This window comes from Panthera uncia, chromosome B4 (assembly GCF_023721935.1).
Source record: "Panthera uncia isolate 11264 chromosome B4, Puncia_PCG_1.0, whole genome shotgun sequence".
Taxonomy (NCBI): Eukaryota; Metazoa; Chordata; class Mammalia; order Carnivora; family Felidae; genus Panthera; species Panthera uncia.
The window spans coordinates 110795972-110821509 of record NC_064809.1 but is presented as its reverse complement, the minus strand read 5'-3'; the positions used below and the strand labels follow the sequence as shown (position 1 = coordinate 110821509).

The 25538-nt window shown below is 36.7% G+C and overlaps 1 long non-coding RNA gene across 1 annotated transcript in view; it reads left to right on the top strand.

The window, feature by feature from the left end:
- The window catches only part of LOC125919408 (uncharacterized), a 99932-nt gene that overhangs the window by 29945 nt on the left and 44449 nt on the right, over nucleotides 1-25538 (top strand). The window contains exon 2 of the long non-coding RNA XR_007456766.1: nucleotides 3953-4029. This is a non-coding gene — a long non-coding RNA (uncharacterized LOC125919408). The remainder of the gene's footprint in view (nucleotides 1-3952; nucleotides 4030-25538) is intronic.

The window sequence follows — 25538 nt, the reverse complement described above, 5'->3', positions numbered from 1 at the left end:
AAACTGGAACATTTTCTTACATTTCATAATGGAATGATAGTAAATTTGCACCTCACATTTTAATTCTTACTCATCTTCTCAACCTTTCCTTTTTCTTTTTGCCATGCATATTAATTTCCTATGGCTTCCCTAACAAAGTATCACAGACTGCATGGCTTAAAACAACAGAAGTCTATTCTCTCATTCTTCTGGAGGCCAGGAGTGAAAATTCAAGGTGGTGGCAAGATCGGTTCCTTCTGGAGATCTCTGAGGAAGAGTCTGTTCCATGCCTTTTTCTTAGCTACTGGTGTTACCAGCAATCCTTGGCTTGCACATACACCACTCCAATCTCTGCCTCTATTTTCACATGGTATTCACAAGGTATTGTTCCTTTTGTTCATGTCTGTCTCTGTATCTCTTCTGTTTTTATAAGGACACAAGGGTTAGGGGCCAACTTAATAGAGAATGACCTCATATGAACTTGATTACATCAGCAAAGACATTGTTTCCAAGTAAGATCACATTCACAGGTACCAGGTTTTAGGAATTCAACATATCCTTTTGGGGGGCATGATTCAACCCTTAGCACCACCATAATTGTCAAGCAGATTTTTCTCAGAGAAAACACTAATTCAATCAATGAATATTTCTTATGTATCTAAAATGCATATGGTGTGATGCTAGACAGTGGAGGAAGAGTGGTTTAGAAGACAAACTCCCTACCACTCACTGAAAATACTTATTAATCACTGACTGTTTATCAGGCACAGGTCTAAGAACTGAGAATATAGTAATGAATGGGATAAAGTCTCTGTTCTCGAGTTTATCTTCAAGTGGGATAGACAATAAATACATTAACTGCTATGATAGTTTCTTTTAAAAATTTTTTTAAATGTTGATTTATTTTTGAGAGACAGAGAGAGCACACACAAGTGGGGGAGGAGCAGAGAGAGAGAGGCAGACCCAAATTCTGAAGCAGGCTCCAGGCTCTGAGCTGTCAGCGCAGAGCCTGACATGGGTCTCGAACCCATGAACCGTGAGATCGTGACCTGAGCCGAAGTCAGACGCTTAATGAACTGAGCCACCCCGGTACCTGTGGATGTGAAAGTTTCTGATACTAAAATGTGCTATGAAACAGACAAAGTAGGGAAATATGAGATTGAGCGACTGGGGCAAGGTGGACACCTTTGTCTAAAGAGTCATGGAAGATCTTGCTGGGAGGGTGAAATTTGAGTTGAGACCCAAGTGACTAGAAGCAGGTAGCCATGCAGAGACCTGGGAGCAGAGCATCCAAGCAGAAAGGCATCCAAAGGCAAAGACCCTGGTCAGGGATAAATGTAGAATGTTCAAGAAATAGAATGGAAGATATTCTCCCTAAAGTGTACGACCTAAGGGAAAATAGAAAGGAATAAGTGGGTAAACGGGTTGGCTTTTATCATCCTTTCCACTGGAAGTTATTTGAAGGACATTGTCATTAAGGACAATGATTTGAATATAAGTTTCAGAAACATCCCCCTGGCTACACTCAGTAGGGTAGACTGTAGTGGGATAAGAGCAGAATCAGGAAGACCACTTTGGTGACTATTGTATATGAATCCAGACAAAAGATGATGAGACCCTGTGGTAAGATTGTAGTATCGAAATTGGTGAGAGGGAGTTGGGACAGAGATGTATATTTAGTAGTAGAGAGGATAGAACCTTGTCATCAATTGGATGTAGGGTTTGAATAAAAAAGAACTTGGCTAAGACACCTCTCCGTCAAAGAGCTTAAGTATAATGGGAGGTGGTCCAGAAATGGGCAATTTTAATTTATTGTGACATGTGCTACAATGGGAATAAACCCAGAGGGAATTCCCAGAACCATTTAGGAAAACTTGAGAGAGGCTAGAGTTCCCTCAAGAATAAAGGGAAGCCTGGATCTTTAGCCAACCAAAGTTCTCTCAAAATGTATAACGGGCTCTCCCAGAGATGGAACTTGCATGGCTTCATAAGACCCTAAATCACATTTTCCTATAAAGTATCATCTGTATCAGTATAGAACAAAACTATCAGAAGCATAGCCTTTATAATTACAATTGCTCTGTATTAATCACATTAAGGAAGAAGCATACTATTTCCAAACCAGGCACAAAACTTCCTATAATATCTAAGTGGATTGTAACTTTATGCATGCACTGTCTCACGTTTGCCTCATTTTATTTTTCTAATATTAGAAGTTTAGGTTGACCTTGATCTAGGGTTTTGGCTTATCTTGCTGTTCATCAAGGCTTCTGACCACTCATTCGTGCATTGTTCCTCCTGAGGGTCTTCCCTTCTATAATATCTTCCCCAGCACTGACCGTCCCACTGATATACTATTGGAGCTCTCTTTATCTCACTCCATCTGCATGGTAAATTATTCCAACATACATTTTGTTAGTCTCTGATTTAGGGGGTGGTTTCTGCAATATATCTGCATGAAAATATGTTAAGTCTTCAAACAAGCCATGACCTCTTGGAACGCTGCCTGAAATACAAATTTTATAACCATTTGGGAGAGTGAGTTAACTTTACCATTCATCTGCCTAGTCATAGATTAGGGAGCAAGACATAAAATCAATGTTTTCATAATCAAGTGTGCTTTTCTATAAACATAAAACTTCTAAATAAAATATTCAGTATAAATATTGATTAAAGTAAGCTATAAAGGAAAGGTCTAGAAAAAAAGATAAAATGGAGCAAGATTTAAGCAATTACAATTGGAGAGGCACAGATTTTACTTTACTCTCAAACACATACGTGTCTATATATGCATATATATACACATATATGTATGCATTATGTATGTGCATATATATATATATTTATATTTATATAATTCAACTTCTGATATTCTCTCAGAATTAATTTCCACATCCTGAATTCTCCTCTTTAAATTCATAAATCTTTCAGTGCTGTGCTGGGGGCTAGTGGTATTTGAAAGCTTAATGCATACATTAAGTCTATCCATATGACTTTGGGCAGGCTTTGATATAGATACCTCTTAATTGAGTAAAGAGTAAGTTAGCTTTTTTACTCTCTCAGTTCTTTCATTAAGCCATTCAACTGACTACGCCTGGCCGCCCTGTTTTCATTTGGTAAAGGGAACAAAACCAAATCACTTTGTGTCACTTTCTCTTAAAGTGCATTGAGAAAAGGTAACTTATGTATCAAATCTCCTTTCTTCAACTTTTCTATACCATGTTTAAACCACTGCCCCTTAATTTTCAAAGATATTGAACTCTGCTGCCATGGATGTTGTAACACATCTGAAGCAAATCATACTGCTACTATTTTAAGTGAAACCAGGGAATGGCTTGTCCCAAAGCAGTAGCTAGTTTTCCCAGTGGAGATAATTATTCCTTTCAGTACAGTTCAGAATAAAAATCAAGGTCATCAGTTTAGTGTATAAATAGAAATATACTCTAGATTGCCCTGTCTTGGTGAGTACATGGAGGAAAAAAAAGAGCAAGCAAAGTCAAGTGAAAAGAAATTCTAGGTATCTTTTTAAGAGAATGTGAAAAAAAAAATCTGAAAGCCTACTCTGAAAGCTTACAGTTTCTAAAAGTGAAAGAAATTTCACAGAAGCATGTATAGAAATTCTTAAAAAATCTGCATACTAAAGATTTACTTCAGTAAAACAGCTGCCGACCTGTAGTATCTTGGACGTGAAGTAAGCAATCAGAATAACAAGACTTCCCTAGAATATCAGATTCCAACATTAGCGCATAATCAAAACCAAATGCAGGCATCAGGTCTCAAGCCCCACACTTTCCCTGAAAAGCAAAAGATGGGAGCTGGAAGGATGACAATATGGTAGCATGGGGCGGTCATCTAAAAAATGATAACTAATTAAGCAACCACACTAAAAATAAATTGTGTTGTCTTGTCGCTGTGTGCATTCCTGTTAACATGAGCTCCTAGAAATTCTGTCATTCCTAATCTCTTTGTGCAGGTGCTGCTGCTTGATGCTTTTTGATAGCAAATGAGAGAAAACCAAGAAAAAATGCTCATTGTGCATTAAGTCATCTGGTAAGTCCTTTGAGAAGAACGCCATTTGAGAAATGCTGATTTCCGTACCGCTATCCTCTCTAGCACGCTGTGTATTAACTGGAGAGTAGTACATAAAAGAAAACATCAGTATTCCAAGTATAAGTTTCATATTCATGGCAATAATGAGGATTAACATACTGTTTTTTATATAAATGTATGTTTTAGAAAATAGATCTATATATGTATCATTAGTGTAAAATGGCATCATTTAGAAATTTGGGGAAAAAAGAGCAATTTTATCTTAATTAAAACATTTTTCTGAAGGGATTCACTTTCACATAATTCACTTTCACTTTCAGCACTCTGTTCCTGAGTGCTGGGTGACATTATGTTTTAAATAATAATTAGACACAAATGTCATCATTACAACTATTTCATGGGAAAATTTATTGCAGGTTGCATATAGAATCAGTTCCCTCTGTTGCAGTTTTTATTTTTCCTTTGGAATTACTCTGACCTAAAACATTATAAATCACAACTGAGGGGCATAATTAAAGTTGTGCTGTTTTCTGATGTTTGAGGGCATTAACTATCACTGTTTTATTTTTTATTTTTTTGTAATTTGCTCTTATTTTAGTGCTTAGGTAGCTTAGTCTATCCAGATGACCAGGCAACAGTGTGCATCTCCTCATATGTCCTAGAATGCTCATAGAAAAGGTGAGAAGTACCTCATCAGAATGATACTCAGGGATAAAGAGGTATTAGGTAAAATGTGGAGTAATTAAGAAAAAGAGTCATGTCTTCTGCAAGTCATGTGAGTGAAAAAAATAGCTTTTACTTTTTAATATTGTAAAAGAGAATTTTCTTCCTTATATTGGCCTATACCATCCATCAATATATGTGTGCATTCATTGAACTCTATGTGGGCTTTTATTTTCTGATTCAAGAAAATAAAAGCAATTTTGTTGGAATAGAGAGGGACATAAATGGAGGGCCGTAGCATAGCTTTTGTTCCGTAAAACTTTATTATTGTTTTTGATCACTTAGTGTTGGAGAAGCTATTTTGATGAGAGGCTTTGGAAATCTGTGTATATAGCACATTCTGTTTGGGGACCCAGAAGACAAAAAATAGCAAACAAATAGGAGAAGTCAGTTCTTATCTCCCTATCCTGAAAACCCACATTGCAGTTTTGACAACATTCAGAGGCAGCCTTCTTGTTGCAAATGTTATCAAGGTAGCAGCAACGAATAGTCTCTTTAAATGATTTGTTAGGCATCACTCTTCAAAAGCAAGATACAGAGCAGAAGTAGAATGTGATGGGCACCACACGTACACTGGAGCTCATAGATTGGCTTGAGTTGTAAACACACTTGTAGCATTCCTTGGGGGATGTCCTAGAAAACATGTGGGGATCATAAAGAGCCTGGTGGTTCTGCATGCATGAGAGCAGTTATAGGAATATTGGTTTATCAATTTCATTGTAGTTTCATTTGTATTTATCAAGATATGGCCTAATATTTAGGATTACACATTTTAGCCTGTTTTAGTTTTAATCTCAAGGCCCTAGACATAGTCAGAATGAAGCCTAGATCTCAAAATATTGTGTTAGGAAACTTTGTGGTAGCTCTCTGGGTGATGTGCCAATATAAAGGTTTCTTATTCAGGGGAAGTCTGCTGCAGATCAGATGTCTTCCATTTTGAGTTATGCCATGTGGAAGCCATGGCTTCCATGTTCACTGGAACAGAGGAAAGAAGGGAAGGATAGAGGATGTACCTCACTCTTGGTATCAAAATCTGTAGTCAGGGTTGTCTAGAGAGAAAGAATTAATAGAATACAGATTGATTTATCTATATGTCTGTCTGTCTATCTATCTATCAATTTATTATGAGGAATTGGCTCTCTTGATTATGGAAACAGGCAAGTCCTGGGATCTGCAGGCTGAATTAGCAAGCTGGAGACCAGGGGAGTTAATGGTTTCATTCTAGTCCAAGTACAGGAAAAACAAACAAACAAACAAACAAACAAATAAACTATAATGTCCCAGTTTAAAGACAATCAGGCAGGAAGAATTCTTTCCCTTACTCTGGGGAGGATCAGCCTTTTCCTTCTGTTTAGGCCTTCAACTGATTGGATGAGGCCCACTCACATTAGAGAGAACAATCTATTTTACTTGGTGTAACTTACGAATTTGAATGTTAATATCATCCAAAAACACACTCACAGAAACACCCACATGTTTGGGCACCTCATGACCTAGTGCAGTTGACACATAAAATTAGCATGTCTACCCCTGGTCAACAAGGCACTTATACACATCTCTTTAACCCATATTTAACTTTCAAATAAGGGTAATAACAAGATCATTATTCTACCAAATATGATACAACAATCCTGCTTACAACCAAAGACACATAACCTCTTCCCCAGAAGAGGACGTAAAATCTATGAGTGAGGTTTACTCTTCTCCTTGGTATCCTGTAATTTAAATATGATATAAGGTTAACAATACTTAAACTCTATGATATAAAATCAATACATCTTATGTTAGATGATAAGGGAATAAGAGGGGAAAGAAAATAGATACTTGCTTAAAATTATATACTTCTGCCACACACACACACACACACACACACCCACCCATACCCATGCCCCCCCCCCCCCAAACATATTCATAACAAAATAAATAGGAAATATTCTTGACAATTTCAGTTCTTGTTTCTGTAACTGGTTACATGGTTGTAGCTTGTAATTGTAATTATCTTCTTCTACTTCTCATTCTATATTCTCTTTGGCTTCAGGAAGCACCAGCAGGCTGAGCCTGGTGCATTCTTTACCTGGGGTGGTTAACCAAACCCTCATTCCTAGAGGGTCTGGTGGGGGTGTTGGGGAATATAGACAAGTACTTGGGATATTTGGTGAGCCCTAAATATTTCCAATATGATATTTGAACTTCAAAAAGTAAAAGGTATGTAGGTAGTTTATGAAAATCAATTGTACCAAAGCTAGAAAACCAGACACTTTTATTTTTGGACCATGTGAGGCAGTTTTTATTTGGGGAGTGATCCTATGTTCTTTGCCTAAATAAAGAAAAGCCTGTTTTTATGTCTCAGTTCTACACAACTCCTATTGATTTTTGCCCTTCATACTGATGACCTATCTGCACAGGCTATTTCCTTAGGGATTCTCAGGCATTTTCACAATAGAGTCTATATTAATTAACTACAAAGTGATCCAAGCAATTAATTAAGCAGGCTGAAAGTTCATAATAGACTCTGGCGTCATGTACTGATTTTTGAGGTGTAGACAAGACTCTTTACCAAATATTCTTTTTTTTATAAAAGTACCTTTTGGGAATACACAAGCAAAAAATCATGTTATGTGGACTTATTCTATTGTTTACCCCCCAAAGTATGGTGCTGCTATACTATCTTCTGATTCAAATTATAGGAAACAAGTATATTTCTATATGTAAAGACTTCCTTCATGAGCTTTGTGCTTACCCAAAACTAAGGCAAACACTAGGTGTGCTTGAATATTTCTTCCTTATCTTTCTCTCAAATCAAACATATCATCATCATCATCATCATCATCATCATCGTCATCATCATTTCCTCAAAAAGCTACATGTCAGAGAGAATGGGTAGAAACCCCAGAAGAAATGAAGAAAGGAAGAACAATTAGGAAGCATGATGCAAAAGGAGCAAAAACTAAGATTTTGCTGCCAATTACTTACATGGTTTCCTAGATCTTTATTTTTCTATTCTTTGATAGTTTGACTGTAGTATTACCTTCCAGTTTGGTCTCTTTACATGATACTATTTTTTTAATGGTAGCTTTATTAAGTTAATGAAAAAATTAAATTTATGTTTGTCATCCTGTGACTAAAATAACAAATATTCTCTAGCTTAACGTTTTTCTAACTTCTCTTGGAATCAAGGACATGTGGCCTTGACCCAATTAACATGGAGAATGAGGTTCTCTCCATCACAATTTATTCCTGTAGAATGTGTCAGGTGGGGTACTAAGTAAGCTGTCTGCTTCTTATTTATTTTATAATCTCTCATCAAGAAAATCAGTTTATATACTTTATTATCAAGATTTCTTTGGCATCTGGATGGGTGTATAGGATATGTGTATGTCTGCATGTGTTGGCGTGTGTATTTCTGTGTTGAAGCCTGATGCAAAGCAATATTTAAAATTAGTTGGAGAGTAGAAATGATCAAATCTCTAATTCAGTCTTCCAGTTTTTCTGCTCAGCTTATTTTTTCTTGATTCATAGCCCTGCCTTTAGATTTTGTTCTGAAAGAATGTGGTTGATACCAGTACTTTGCGACAATACAAATTTCCAGTCAACATGTTTGGGGGGATGGACATTTTTTTCTCACACTGTACTTATCTGCTTTGATGTTTCTGACTCCTTCCTTAGGTAGGATTTCGTATGTTATTTTCTTCTCCCAGATCAAAGAAATGTCACAAAACCCTGGGATTTTATATCTTAGTGTACAAAAAATTCAAGGGCATGAAGTTTAAAAAAATTTAAAGGAAATATCCAACTAATGCAGCTCTGTATAGCCAGGTATTTCTTGCAGCCGTATATTATCATATGGGATGTGGTAATTGAGACCATGTCCGGAAATCACAGTACATTTCTTTGGTATACTATGTAAGTTACAAGGAATATTCGTACATACGTACGTTCATACGTACATACCTCAGCTCATGCTATACTTACTGCAGCTCTAAGGAAAGATGGAACAGATACTATTATCCTAATTTTATCAACCATAAAATCAGGATCCAGAGTTTAAGTATTTTAGTAGTAGAACTATGATTAGAAGTTATCTAACCTAGTGTGTTTCAAACAATGTTGGTTCAAGCTTATAGATGCGGTAAAGGATGAAACCAGGACTGTAATAGTCTTAGCCAAAGCTCTTTAGTAACAAAGGAAATTAAAAAACTGGAGAAATCAGGTATGAAGATGAGATCTAAAGGGCTAGAAGGAGATTACACATGGGCAATGGAGCCAGTGCTCACTGTGATCTAGTTATTAAAGCTAGAGTGCTTTGAACCACTGAAGAATCCTAGTTCATTATGGAAAAGTTCATTATTGATGTAAAGGTATGGGGTCAAAATAGACAATGCTACCTCTCTGTGTAGAATTTCTGGGTTGTGGAAGGAAGAACTCAGTCATCAGGTTCACTTGACGAATCAATGTTTGATCCGGATTGACTCCAAAATTCTAAAGGTGAAAAATTAGGAAATGAATAATAATGGTTTCTCAGAGAAGAAATTCGTATAAAAGGAGTCAGAGACACTGTTGATTCATAGACAAGATTTAATACCAAGATGGAAGTAGGCACTGTCAGAATGCTGGAACACTTGTCACTCAGGTATGACGTTGGGGAGTTAACTTACATAGGGTGATTCTCAAATAAACTGAGGAAGTTTGACCAGGGAGGGCATTAACACAGTTCTTGGAGCTGTGAAGCCTTTTGGTGTCTATAAATGATAGGTACAACTAAACCATCGACAATCAGTACTAATACAGTTTCTTCTCTGTGACTGGTCTTTTCAGCAATTATAATTATAAAATTATAATAATGAGATATCTAATAAACCCTTTTCTTTGGGTGGGGAAAAGAGGATCTGTAATTTTTTATCCAGGAAGTTTTGGCATCTCTCTAGTGGCGGAGTCAATTTTTTTGAAAGGATTTAGCAGCAGAATCTCATGGGTTCTGTTCGGGTTAATCTCAAAGGGTTCTATAGGATTAACTTTGTCACCTACCTTTGTGCAGGTGGAGCAGAGGGAGCCAAAAGGTAGGGTTACTTTCTATACACTTCAAGGGCAGACGTAGGACACTCTAACTTTCCTGGAGGTAAAATACTCTTCCCGGAGATGACGTTTATTACCAGGGAAGTGTAGAGATCCTTTCTTTGCTGCTAATATAATATCCAGGTGCCATCAGGCCCACAGAGGACACACGTTTTCATGGTGCATCAACATTCCCTTGATTTTGTTATTACTGACAGGAGATATGTAATTGGCTTTCCTCATTTATGAAGTGTTATCGTTTGCACAATTTCAGATTTCAGTAACAACATATTTGACTGATAGGGGAAAACTAGACTTTGAGGGGACCACTTAATGGAACCATAGTGTGGCATCTTAGAATATTTTCTCGCAAGATATGATTAAATCTTTCTGGATAAGTTCAAACTGAGAAGAAACAAGATTAAATAATATTAAATATTGCAATGGAGTTTGGGACACTAAGGTTGATTGGGCTGTTTGTTTTGTGATGTTCCCCAGGGTTATTTTGTTGAGAATTTGCCATTAAGTGGTCTAATTGTGTCAGTGGATGGGGGCCTTTTCAATTTGCATAATTTCCTCAAGGGACTGCAGCTGCTAATTTGGTGATTAATTATCCATATTACACATTGTTTATTTGACCATGCCTAGATTAATTTCTTTTTCTCAGCAAATCACATTTAGATATGAATTTGCATATCTTGATTACATTTTAATGCCTTGGCTATCATTGTCTCTTCCCCGGACACCTCATCAGATTACAGAAGAGTGCTCAAGCACAGAATGGTGGAATGTCTTAAATGACATTGCACATCACTGGACAGATAATGCACATGACTTATTTTTAATGAAGAATGTGTTTTTTTATAATCAAGTGAGTTATGACATCTCGTGTACAGTATATTTTATTTTTACCATTTCCATTTTGCTATTATCAGCCAATTTCAAAAATGGTCTTTATTAACATTTTGAATATTGCTATTTGTATGTGTATATATATATATGTCAAAATATTTTGTTTCTATTTATCTATAATCTCATATTTTGTTGTCAGATACTTGCAGTCTGCATTAATATTCAAGGTCTTTAATTGGTTAATCTCCCACCCAATTTCTTCTAGCTTTGAAACCACTGGGTTTCTGGTGACATTATACCGTAGGTTCCTTACAGTCAAGGACTGTGTGTCAATTTATCTTTTATTTAATTTATCTAATAGAGTGTGTTTACTGTTGTTATCATTATTATAAAAGTAGACTGTAATTAATATTTATGGCTACACTTTACCGAACATTATCTAGGTCCCAGATAGTGTTAAGAGATTTACTTGTGTCATCTCCTTTAGTTGTTACACCATCTTATGAGAAAAGTATTATTTTCCTTGGTTTTGAAGTAAGAAAATAAGTTTTAGAGGCAAGCAGAAAAGAATTTGTTCGAGGTAAAGTAACTAGGAAACTGTATAGCCAAAAATAGAAACGGTCTAACAGGAGAGCCAACACTTTTAACCAGCTGTATGAATAGAGAATGCCAAGTGATAAATTCTCCTAACCAAAATGAATAAATGCTATTAATCAACAGTGAATGACTGCTTTTAATCAACTAAATGGGCACAAAACAATGAGTGTATTAATGGTCCTAATCAATGATGAATGAATGTTCTTTACTAACATATGGACATAGAACATTGAGGGAATGAATGAATGAATGAATGAATGATGGAATATTGCTCTCCTGTACCAGAGATATGGTCATATAAAGAAATTCAGTTTCACCCCTTCATCTAAATGACAAGGTAGGAACACACAGGGTCAGGTCCAAGGCCTCCCACACATGGGAGCTGGCCGGCTTGATATAAAGAGTATGTTATGGCTGGACTGCTGGAGTGAGAAGGAGGTATTATTCACCTCTCCCTTCGTGCTGCAGTACCCCTATCCATCCCTGGATGTGATACAGAAACTGGGTACCCAAGAGATTTCCGTAAAATGTGGACTCTAGGCAGCATTTTGGTTTAGAAGACTGCAAGCAAGTAAAACTCTGTGGGTATATATGGGGAAGAACTTCTCGATGCACTTGACCGCTGCTCTCGTTTCTAAGAGCGGTATGCTTCAGGAACCTAAAAACTCATTCCCACATGCCGGTCCCTATTAAGCCTGTGTGCATTAACCATAGAGACAGTGCATTTTAACCATTTTACCAGGGCAGTTTGCACCATGTCTTAGCCATGCTAGGATGTTGAGGCAAACTATTTAACTTCTGTATACTTTAGTTTCTCATCTATAAAATGAGAATAGTAAAAAAAAATAAAAATAAAAAAAAACAAAATGAGAATAGTAATATTCAGAATATATTTTAAATTATATACTTAAAATATTAATTACATAATTATGTAAAATTAACATACCAATTTGCATATGTTGATAAAAATAATTAAAAATAATATACCAGTAATAACATTATGGAGTTCTTCTAACAAATGTTATTGCTTATCAAGTATTTAGACCTTTGCCAAGCACTAAATAAGTTATGTATTGTTATTGCTACCAAAACTCTTAACATTTTTTTAACAATTTTTTAAATGTTTATTTAGTTTTGAGAGAGAGGGGGACAGAGTGTGAGCGGTGAAGGGGCAGAGAGAGGGAGACACAGAATCTGAAGCAGGCTCCAGGCTCTGAACTGTCAGCCCAAAGCCCGACGTGGGGCTCGAACTCACAAACTGGGAGATCATGACCTGAGCCACAGTTGGATGCTTAACTGACTGAGCCACCCAGGCACCCCTAAAACTCTTTTAACATTTTTGTTGTATGCTCATGCTAACCTGAAGCTCTCCCAATTTATACTTAGATAGCCAGTTTAAAAAATTCAATTTCGGGGCGCCTGGGTGGCGCAGTCGGTTAAGCGTCCGACTTCAGCCAGGTCACGATCTCGCGGTCCGTGAGTTCGAGCCCCGCGTCAGGCTCTGGGCTGATGGCTCGGAGCCTGGAGCCTGTTTCCGATTCTGTGTCTCCCTCTCTCTCTGCCCCTCCCCCGTTCATGCTCTGTCTCTCTCTGTCCCAAAAATAAATAAAAAACGTTGAAAAAAAAAAAAAATTAAAAAAAAAAAAATTCAATTTCACCACCTCTACTTCCTGCTCTTTCTGGAATTCATTGCTCCTTTTCACCGTATGAAATAATACTGGAATTAATCTCTGCATTAAACAGGCATTTATTAAACACTTTCTGCATGTAAAGGAACTTAAACCCTGATCTAAGGAAACTTGCGATCTAGATGGGACACTCATCAGCAAATAAATACAGAATATATTCTAAATATTACGGTAGTGGGAATCTAAAGTTCTCTAGAAGCTGCAGAAGGAGATTAATTCTGGGTTGGAAGCTGGGGAAGGCTTTACCAAAGACAAGCAGAAGGGGAAGGGAAGGGTACCCTCAGACAAATGTCTGTAAATATTTAGAATTTATGTCTGTGAATTTATGAGAAATCTGGGTGAGGTATCAGTAAAGTGTCAGCACTATTTGTGTTTGTGGAAAACTCTTTATCTTCTAAATTTGCAAAATAAACTTAATTCTGCTTTTAACTTTTAAAAACACATTGTTGAAAGAATGTCATACTAATGTTGAAATCTGTACAAATCTGGAAGAACATCTTGTAGATGAGGAGTATCACCATCTTTCTGCTTCTGCCCTATATTTCCCAGTGCCTTGACAAGTAGCATAGGTTGATGAGGGAGAAGGAAGCCGAGGAATTACCTTAGTCATCGAATGAGTTGGTAAAAAACCTAGGCTTATACTGACTCTGGGTTTATTACTGTTCTAAAGGAACTCCTCAAGATTTTATAAGTTGCTGAATGTAGCTAAAGATGATCATGAGTGGTGGAGGAAAGTTTAAAGTAATGTCTAGTTAACTTGAGATGAGGTATGATGGAGCATTTCTAGATAAGTAAAATGGCGCCCTCTCTGTCTTCCTCTTCTCCTCTCTGAATTTAAAAAAATGTATGTTTTCCTGTTTTTATAGAGGAGCTAGAAGCAAAGATATGTGCCACTTTGTTCTCTAGGAAATGCAAGAAAACATGCTTCTTTTCCAAGTGTTTTGAAAAGACCAAATGTGGAAAGTTCCTGGGGGATACCTGGCACTCTGTGGATGTTGATGTGCTATGAACTGTGTAACGGATTTCACTATATGTCATAGTAGAAAGGACCATCAGCTGAGAACCGCAACATGGGTTTGATTTCCATGTGTTCTTAGACAAATTAAGCTACTTGTTTGGTCTTCCATTTCTTTACCTATAAAATAGGAATAAGAACACCTTCACAAGGTTATTGTAAAGACAGAATAAATGATTACTTAAAGGTACTCTATAACCATTAAGGCCTAAATTAAATAAAAAAATTAAATGTGTAGAGCAACTGTACAAAATGGATTGAAAGTGAGTGTAACAAATGGCTTTGGCTTTGATAGAATCCCGTTGAATCTTGACTTTAGGGTTATTTGGAAGGCTGACAACTCCTGTGAGCATTAATTTTCTTATCTAAAAATGGAGAGTTGTGAGGATTAAATAAAAAAAAAGTATGTGAAAGTGTCGTGTGTCCACTGCTGAGTGTAGAGTAGGTGTCCCCCACATAGTTCTTTTCTTCACTTTTTTCCCCTTCCTTCATCCTCTGTCCCTTCTCTCTACTTTTCCCTCCCTTTCCTTCTCCATCCCACCCCTCCTTCCCTTCCTTTCTTCTCTCCTTCCTCCCATTCTTCCATTCCCCTCTTTCCACCGTCTCTTCACAAATTCATGACCATGTATTATGGCCAATCTGTTACTAATAATTCGTCTCTTATTTAATATTTGTCTACCGTTTTTTACTCTACACCTCTTAAAAGAGTCGGTTTATTTCTCAAACACCTTTTAACCATTCTCAGGTTGCATCCTGTTAACCTCCGAAATACTCTTACCATTTATCATGACTTCTATTAACCCTGCAAGCTTCAGACAGGCTCAGCTTCCTTGTATCAACTCTGCCAGTCCTTACCTTCCAGTACCCAAGGCTAGTCAGCATAGCTGGAGGGTGTCACAAAATTCTGATGTGTCCTTTATGTTTTTCATACTTTGTCACATTACTGAAGCTTCACAGGTACTTAGTAATTTTTGTACACTCCTTACTGCAAGAGTCATAGTGACTGTTTCAATTTTCTTACAGCTTATTTATTCCATTTGTATGGCAGTTAGTATATTCTGCCTTATGGTGTATGTGTGTGCATGTGTGTGCACGTGTGTGTGATTCTTGACTGTACATTTTATCATATCTAGTGAATTTATATTCATGTATTTAACAAATATTTATTGAATTAATTATGTGTTAGACATGTTCTAAGCATAGGGAATTATTTCAGCAATATCCCCAATAAGCATGCTTCCTGCTTTTATGGTACTTATATTCTATCAAGGGACAGACAAAAAAAAATGTAAACAGATGAATAACCAAGATAATAGTAACTGAGTTAGTTATTCCCCCTCAAGACTGTGGTATTTCCTTTGGGAAATGGTGAAAATTACATGATTCTTGTGTGCCTCTAGAGCCATTTAGGGATGATATGGATATATTTGGTAATGCCTGTGTGCCCTACAAGATTATTACCATTATTGACAGGAACAGTGGAAAGAATCCTTGATTAGATGGTAAGGGACCTCAGTTCTAGCCAGGACTTAGTCATGAATACTCTCTCAGCCTCAGTGTCCTCACCTGTAAAATGAGAAAGTCAGCCTGGATAATCATGAAGATCCTTCCCAGCATAGTAGTGCATGTCTCTAAGGTCTATGATGTTGCTATTCATATGCAGAGGCCCCAATTGATCTGTCAAAGTATGCAGAGTATCTTTGAAAAGACACTGTAAATGGCTTCTGGGAAGTTTCATTTTAATAACTATTAGGACAACAGGAATACTGTGTCTTTTATTAATTCTGTCTGTTCCCTGGTGCTGATAGTATCTTCTGAATATAAATTGCACAATATAATATAATAAAGCATAGTATAGAATTGTTTTCATAATAGTGCATGCCATAGTACTCGGCCATAAAATAAGAACTGAAAGTACATCTTGTTCTGTAAACTCATAATTTTCGGCTGTCTAAAAACTGGGTGTAAAAAGGAAATTAATAAGGGAAAAAGATTTCACAGCGTGCACACACAGTTATAAAAAAGATCATGTTCTTTATGGAAAAAAGAAAGAACCTTCATTCTCCTGGTATTTGATAGCCTAGAAAAATATTTGTGTATTTTAATCTTTGTTGTTGCTAGTAATTATCTGGCACATTGATTTATTCTTTAATTCTCTTAAAAAGCATTTGTTTACAAGTCACTGTGTATTCAACTCTACTTTCATATCAGCTTATGTATATTAAAAGAAAAGGCTTTTCTTTTAATACTAAAAATCTTTTATTATTTATTGTGTTATTTCATGTATTAAATGCATTATTTAATCTATTAAAATATAATGTTAAAATGTATAAAATATGTATATTAAAAGAAAAACCCCAGAAGCTTGGACAACATGAGATTTTACAGTAAGGATAAGTGAACGTCCACTTGAAGTTGAATATGTTTAATTCGAGTTTTGCCAACCTGTGGGATTAGTTTAAAAATAATTTGCTCTCAGAGCACTGGTCAGTTATCTTTGAGCTATCATTAATTAACATGCTCATATGACAGATTAAAGGTCCAAATTAGATGCAGAATGCTTGTGGCAATGCAATTCTGTCAATCAACTCTCTTGTCATTGGGACAGGAATTATTGGTTTGGTTTTTGTGGCTCTGGATGATATAATAATAACATTAATAATATTGTCATAACATTTGCCATAGGCTTTGTTCTTTCATCTCATAGCCATCATTTCACTATATTCTTGGAACAAAATGGGAGAAAATGGCAAAAGTGAATGCCTTCAAAATGCTAATGTGGAAGACTCACAGTTGCAATGGGTGTGATAAAGGCTAAGAAGGGGTGGGGAGGAACAGCACGCTCATGTAACTAGTCTAGCCTTAGAAAGGTTTAGTGGACAAATTTACACATTGTGTGTTTTGACGGCCTAAAATTTTGAAAATAGGTGTGATGATCTGCATTGTACAGATAAAGGAATTAAGCCAGGAACCACATGAAGGTCACATAAGCAGAAATTATGACAGCTGGAGTATATAACCCCTGGTTCCAAAGCACTTACCTGCTGCAACAGAGATTGCGATCCCTATATCATTCCCAGGTGCTTGTTTGCTGATGGTCATGGGGGAAATGATTAAGAGAATATGAGTAGATCAATAAAAAAGCAGAAACAGTGACAACTGTATATACACAAACATACATACGCATACCTGCATATATACACAAATACATACATAAACACGCACACAGGGGTTCATACATACACATACATATTCTGCTGAGTCAGTGGTATAAGTACCATGGTATAAGATAAAAATGGGCTTTGGGATCCAGATGGCAGGATTTAGATTCCATTTCCCAGTGCATGTGTAGTGAAACTCGTCTCCACATCCTCTAGAACCTCACTTTCCACATCTGTAAAATGACATTAATAATGATAATATTCCCATATGTTGAATATTGCACACTCAATAATGTACTTGGAAGCTACTGTAAACATTAAAGGCTCTACCAGTGTCAGCAATTCATTTTAAAGATGGTGATTTATATGAAATTGTCAGATGCTGATATTAATCTACACGCCTCTATGCTCAGAGTCCAATCTAGGTAAATTTGATTTTTTTCTTTCCAAGATTTTATTTAAATTCAAGTTTCTTAGTAGTATTGGTTTCAGGGGTAGAATTTAGTGATTCATCACATGCATATAACACCCAGTGCTCATCACAAGTGCCTTCCTTAATGCCCATCATCTTTTAGCCCATCCCCGCACTCACCTCCACTCCAGCAACCCCCAATTTGTTCTCTGTAGTTAAGAGTCTCTTGTGGTTTGCCTCCCGCTCTGTTTGTATCTTATTTTATTTTTTCTCCCCTTCCCCTGTGTTCATCTGTTTTATTTCTTAAATTCCACATATGAGTGAAATCATATGGTATTTGTTTTTCTCTGACTTATTTCGCTTAGCATAATTCACTCGAGTTCTATCCACAGCATTGTAAATGGCAAGATTTTGTTCTTTTTGATGGATGAGTGATATTACTTTGTATATATCTACCACATCTTGTTTATCCATTCATCAGTCATTTGGGCACTTTCCATAAATTGACGATTGTTGACAGTGCTGCTATAAACATTGGGTTACATGTGCCCTTCAAAACAGTATTTTTGTATCCTTTGTATAAATACCTAGTAGTGCAATTGCTGGGTCATAAGGTATTTCTATTTTTAACTTTTTGAGGAATGTCTGTACTGTTTTCCACAGTGGCTGCACCACTTTGCATTCCCACCAACAGTGTAAGAGTGTTCTCCTTTTTCTACATCCTAACCAGCATCTGTTGTTTCCTGAGTTATTAATTTTAGCCATTCTGACAGGTGTGAGGTGGTATCTCAGTGTAGTTTTGATTTGTATTCACCTAATGATGAGTGACATTGAATAGTTTTTCACGTGTCTATTAGCCATTTGTATGTCTTCTTTGGAGAAGTGTCTCTTCACGTCTTCTGCCCATTTCTTCACTGGATTATTTGTTTTTTTGAGTTTGATAAGTTCTTTATAGATTTTGGATACAAACCCTTTATCCAATATGTCATTTGTAAGTGTCTTCTCCCAATCTAGGTAAATTTGAAGCAGCAATAGACATAATAAAGAATTAAGTGAATAATTATATTGTTTTGTCATAGTATTTTCAAGATTCATTTTTTTCCTAACACGTGGAATCATTTGGATAAACAACATATTTTATGCTTAAGACAAGCTCTATGTTGCTAGACTCAGTGGGCGTTTCTCAGGCCTCATCTTACCCATCCAGATCACTCTGTCAGGAAAATATTTGCTGCATTTTGTTACCTTTATAGATACTCCTTCTCAAATCTTTATTTATTTATTTATTTTATTTTTAAATGTTTATTTTTATTTTTGAGAGAGACAGAGCTTGGGTGGGGGAGGCGTAGAGAGAGGGAGACAGAATCTGAAGCAGGCTCCTGGCTCTCACCTGTCAGCAGAGAGCCCCCAACATAGGGCTCAAACTCACAAACCGTGAGATCATGACTGAGCCCAAGTCGAATGCTTAACGGACTGAGCCACCCAGGCGCCCCTCAATTCTTTTTTATTGATTCCATATCATCTCCCTGTCCTCTAAGGGCTGTGCCTCAGGGGTCAGGCCATGGACCTCTTTCTTCCCAATCTATATTTGCCCTTTGGTGGTCTCATCCGCTCTGATGACTTCCATTGCCATTTAGATATTGAACACTTATTTCCTTAGCATGGACTTTAATCCTCAGCTCCACACTCGTATATCTAACAGCCTATTTGAAAGTCTCTGTCTTGAATACCAAAAAAGCATCTCAAATTTAACATGACCAAACTAAACTAGTGATAGGACAACTGCTTATTCCTGCTTGTCCTTCAGTTTTCCCTCATTTAAATTAATGGAAGATAATTTCTTATAGTTGCTCAGGCTAATAATTTTCATATAATCCTTGACCTATTTCTTTCCCTCACATACCACATGTGGTCTAGTCGTTTGACTCTACTTTCATAATTTGACCAGTTCTCAATTCCAAGGCTGCCATCAAAACTATCCTCTCTTGCATCTAGATTACACAAGAACCTACCTGCTGTTTTGTTTCTACTCTTGTCCTATTCTGTGGTCTGTTCTCAACCCAGCCGCTAAAGTCCTCTTTCAAAATGTTGTCCAAGCATGTCACTTCCTTGCTCGAAACTTTCCAGTTGATTTCCCATTGTGCTTAGAATAGAAGTCAAAGTCTCGGCAATGACCTACATGGTTTTCATTATTTACAGCATCCCTGGCCCCATCTTTCTGATCCCCTATTCTTTGATCTCAATTGGCTCCAGCCCCACTAACCCCTGGCTGCTCCTCAAAGTCCCAGGCACACTCCTTTGGGGTGCTTTCAGTCTCTGTTTTCTCTACCAAGAGGGATTTTCCCCCAGATATTTGAATATCTAGAACCCTTATGTTTTGTTCATGTGGTTCCCAAAATATGCCTTCCCTGTGAAACAGCCTTTGATTATTCTTCCTGCAATTACACTACACCTATTTCATATTCCTCTTTCTTGCTCTGTCTTTTCTCCTTGGCAGTTATTACCATCTAACAGCTTTATATTTTACTCATTTATTATGTGTCTTACCTCCTTCCCCTCATTCATAGAAACTAAGTTCCGGGAATATTTTTGTCTGTTTTCTTTACTGCAATATCCTTAGGATTTATAACAGTGCCTGGCATATTATAGGTGCTTAATAAATATTTATTGAGTTGATGAATTTATGAATTTGGTACACACACGTGTCAATAACATATGTGTGGTATGTATGTATATGTATATATATGAATGATGTGTTGACACATGAGAACAAATCATACAAATGTGCCCTAAACTTGAATTATCTATATACATACCTCAAAGGTCTATTTTATTTTATTTTATTTTATTTTATTTTATTTTATTTGTATAGGCACTGTCTGAGGATAATTTGAATCAGAAAAATAGGGTACATTTTGGGCTAATGTATTCATTCCGTAAATCAAGGACTATGGACATGTTAGAGAGAAATTAGGATAATCTGGGCAAAATTAGTTGGTTATATTTGCAAGTATCATAGAAATATCACAGACTTGGGGTGCCTGGGTTGCTTAGTCAGTTAAGTATCCGACTCTTGATTTCGGCCCAGTTCATGATCTCATGGTTTGGTTCATGGGATTCAAGTGCCACATCAGGTTCTGCACTGACAGTGCAGAGACTGCTTGGAATTCTCTCTCTCTCTCTCTCTCTCTCTCTCTCTCACTCTCTCTGACTCTCTCTCTCTCTTTCTGCCCTTCCCATGCTGTCGTGTGTACTCTTCTCTCTCTCATGAATAAATAATCATTTAAAAAAAGAGAAATATCACAGGCTTAATTAGTCTTAACAATTCTTCCTAAGACTGCTCTACTCAATTGGTAGGCAAAACAAAACATTGCAAAATTTTATTGCTGCTACAATGTGAAGCAGAATTTCAGCATAGATTATTCAGTTGTGGCTCCAAGAGCAATTTGCTCAGTAGACAAGAAATGTAGCTGTTATGGCAAAAGCATGGCACATTCTTTGTGTAGCAATTAAGGTATGTATTTTTAAGTTGAAGTTAATAAAACAAATAGAGTAGTGTTTTTCCCCAGAAGTCAGTACCATCACAACCAATACTGTCCTCAAAAAAAGAAAAGAGAAAATATTAAGTTGATTTAGAAAAACCTTCAAGATGATTGAATAATAGGGAACTCACCAAAGTGGAAAAACACTTACGAACTCTTTTACCACATATATTGGTAGGACTTATCATTTACTGTCTAATTCTACAGTAACATCCTATTTCTACTGAATGTTTGCCTTGTCTTGTTCTTCAATATATCGTAAACTTATAGAGAAAAAAAAAACATAAGTGCAGGGAATTGGCTACTTTCTCATTGCCACTAGTGTCCACTCCAATCCCCTAGCATATTAAAGTAGCAAGTAAGAAGCAAAGAACAAGCCAGAGCTAGGATAAAATTCCAGCATGATCTTCTCTACATTATGTAGCAAACTGAAGATTTTCTCAAAAATCTCTATTTAGTTGACATAGAGGCCACTTGGTAACCCTGGGATAACCAGATTTAGGGTGCATTTTTGTTCTAATTTATTTATTCAATAAATGTTTTCTGAATTTCTAGGTTTTTTTTCCTGACATTATTTTAGGTACTGGGGATACTGAGGTAAACAAACAGACGTGAAATGTATATTATAGAGAGGTGGGTAGTCAATTAACAAGTATGTAACATTGCATAATATCAGGTGAATATTATTATAGGATTAAGAGAAAACAATAAAATAAGAACAAAACAAAAGGGAGTGTGCTCTTTTTTCATTTTTTATGATGTAGAAAGAAATGGTCTTTCCTAAGAGGAGACAGGGAGAATGGCATGGTGGAATTGTCCTTGGGACTCTCTGGGAAAGTATCCTCTAAGTTTCTGGAGAGAACACCAAGATTCTGGGAGTGGTGGAAGAGGGAAGGCAGGTTTGATTTGAAGACTATGAGGAAGCTGATGTGATGGTGCTAAGAAAGAGTTGTATTATGGAGGGTTTTCTGGCCATGGTGAGGCCTTTGCACTAAGTTCCAAATGACACAGGGAGCCATGGGATGAAGGACTATGGTTGGTCTTGCTAATCACAGTCTTGCTATGATCCATGATTTAAAATATAATTATGGCCATTATGTATGTGGCAAATACACTCTAAAGGATGCAAAATAGAATTGAGAAACCAAGTAGGAGGTGAGATTCCAGTGGTGCAGGGGAGACACGATGGTGGCTCGTACTGTGCGTGGTGGAGAACTGGGAGCATTTCAAAACAACATGAAGATAGAGCCCATGTGATTTGATGGCAAAATGTGGAATATGAAATGGGATGTGAGAAAAAGAGGGCATCAAGAATGCCATCTGTTTGTGACATTTGCTGAGGTAGAAGGCACATGGGGAGGATGAAAGTTTGGGGGATGTTGAAATCCAGAGTTCATTTAGGACATGCTAATTTTGTTGTTAGTTATCCAAGGAGTAATGTTGAACTGGCAGATGTAGAGATGAGAGTGACGTTCGGAGGAGGAGTAGACTCTAGAGGAGGAAGATACAAGCATATGGAGAAGAGAGGACTGCCAAACACACCTACCAGGCACAGATCCACTGGCTTAGTGCATTGTCGATGTCAGTTGGACTTTGCTGTCATGACCAGATTATGACTATGAGTGTTGGTCATTATGGAAAAGGGTCTCACTTATGATAAGAAATGTTGGAAAAATAAGAAGTTGCAAGTGGAGATATGATAAATTGAAGTGCTACAGGTTGCCTTGACGTTATATATAAATGTTATTTATTATTATTCAGTCCCCATTTTAAGGTTATGTTAAACATATAGTCCTTCAGCAACTAGTGAGCAGGCTTTAATTAGGCTATGGATATGCAATGGTAAAGAAACAGACACTGGGTCTACCAGTAAGCCCCCAGGCAGATAATAAATAAATAAGCAAACCAAATATGTATCTATATGTATGTAATTACAGCTTATGAGGGCAACAGAGTACAAAGAAAGATGGGACTTACTTAAGTTGAGTGACCAGGAATAGTGTTTCAGAGGAAGTGACAAACTGAAATTTGAAGGATAAAAAAAGGTCAACTGTGTAAACACTGGGGCATGTGGGAGAGTGATCTAATATTGGAAAAGGAACAGTGTGGAAACATCCTGGGATAGGTGAATTAGGGAAAGATTAAGACATTTGTGGTGGACAGCAGAGAGACAAGTTAAGGAAAAAAATGGAACCAGGTGAGATTGGAAAGCAAGCAAGATCTTTAAAACTTGGTAAGCTTATTAGTGTTTCATTGTGGAAATAGAGCAAATAGTAAACAGTGGCCTTGCATGTATCAGTGTTGGCCTCTTCAGATCAGATTATTTTCATCCTTTAAAGTTCGATACCAATTGATATGCTATGGAAGGCACATTCCCTATGGCCTTTATGACGAACTCTATCTTGGAGATCATTGGTCCTGATTGCTGCAGAACTACCATGTTATTAAAAAAATAAAATCTTGAATTGTAGTAAGTACATAAGTCAGAGTCAAAGAAGTCTGGGTTCATGTATTAGTAAGTAGTTACTGTGTGATCTTTGGCAATTAATCTCTTTGAGTCTCAGTTTCAATAAAATAGCAATAAAATAGGGATCATATTTACTTAATCAGGTTGTTGTAAGAATTAATTGAGGTGACATATGTCAAGCGTTTGTCATGGAATAAGGTCTCAATAAATAGAAGACTATTAATTATTATTATCACTACTCTTAAACTTACTGCTATCAGATAAAATCAGTAAATCAGTTTCTTCCTTGCTTTCGAATCTTTTTTTTTTTTTTTTGCTATAGCTTACTATAAGCTTAAAAATAGTAAATTCTGACAAAGTTTATTTTATATACTATCTGAGGGAGCCAACAGAATAATTGAGCACCCTATCCAGAGGGATGGCCAAAGTGTATAGTTTTGAAGGTGGTTATAAGATTCCTCCTGGGTTGGAAAGGGCGATTTAAAGATTTATACAATCCAGCTTACCACACACCTCTGTGTGTGTGTATAATTTTTCTTCTTTGAATCTTTCAATTGTATATTAGAGGAGTTAAAGAGGCAGAAGGGAAGCAGAGGAATTACAAGAGAATGTGAAGTATTTTTTCCAATTAAGTTTCAGAAGTAGATTGTGAAACTGTCATTCTGGGGAAAGAACAAAGACACAAAGACATTGTCTCCAAAGCTTTGTCCTTATACTGTAGTAAAGCTTTGGAATCAGAGCTGAAGCTATGAAGATATGGGGACCTTTTTTGACACTAAAGATAAAAGTTGGGGATATAAATGGAGGAATGACTGTATAAAGTCTTTCATAGAAGTTTTGTTTTGGCTAGTGGTATTTTATTTTATTTATTTTTTCATTTTTTAATATCTATTTATTTTTGAGAGACAGAGTGAGATAGCACGAGTGGGGGAGGGGCAGCCGGGGAGGGGGTGCAGACACAGAATCCAAAGCAGGCTCCAGGCTCTGAGCTGTCAGCACAGAGCCCAACATGGGGCGCAAACTCATGGACTGCGAGATCATGACCTGAACTGAAGTTGAACTCAGCTCAACTGACTGAGCCGCCCAGGCACCCCTTGGCTAGTGGTATTTTAAAGTGGAGGACAACTCTTAAATTAAAAATAAATATTCATGAAAGGAATTAAGAGTTATAAACTTGTTACAAAAGGAGTAAGTCACAGGGATGACAAGTACAACATAGAAAATATAGTCAATAAGATTGTCATAACATTGTACAGTGGCAGAAGGTGACGGCACTTATCAGGATGAGCAAGAGTAATGTATAGAATTGTCAAATCACTGTGTTGTACACCTGGAACTATTATAATGTTTTATGTCAACTATAGTTCAATAATAAATTTTTGAAAGTAGACGTTCAATTGTAAGGGTTAATCCTAACATTTTAGTTTGGGGAAAGCAAATTAGTGAGTTGAGTATGTTGAAATTTCTGAGGAATTTTCTACATAGGACTTGGTCACTCTAAGGTATAGGGCAGGTAGGTCACCTCATGTGTGACTAGTACAGAAAATATACAAAGGAAGTGATCCAAAGGAAGTTGCAAACAGAGGAAGTTCAATTTGAGAGACACATCTCAATGACAGAGGTCTCCAAAAAAATATAAGCAGAATGGAAACTGTAGGATTTGGTATTTTAAAACAATTTTAAATTCTATTTCAATATTATAAAGTTTAGTGAATTTTTTATGTGCACACTACTTGTTAAGCCAGATATACACACAGATGAAAAAATTGTACTTGTCCAGGAGGAGACACTATATATAAACACATAATTATAATACAATGAGAAGCATGGACTGTACCTTTTGTATCTTCAGACTACATTCTAGAAAATGTCAGTGATTTAGTATTCTTAAACTTGGCATATACCTATATCTAATTCTTTGTTACATTAAAGTTTATCTGTACACCCATGTACAGGAAACATACTCACTTGTGTATGTATTATGGTGTCATGATGCCTGG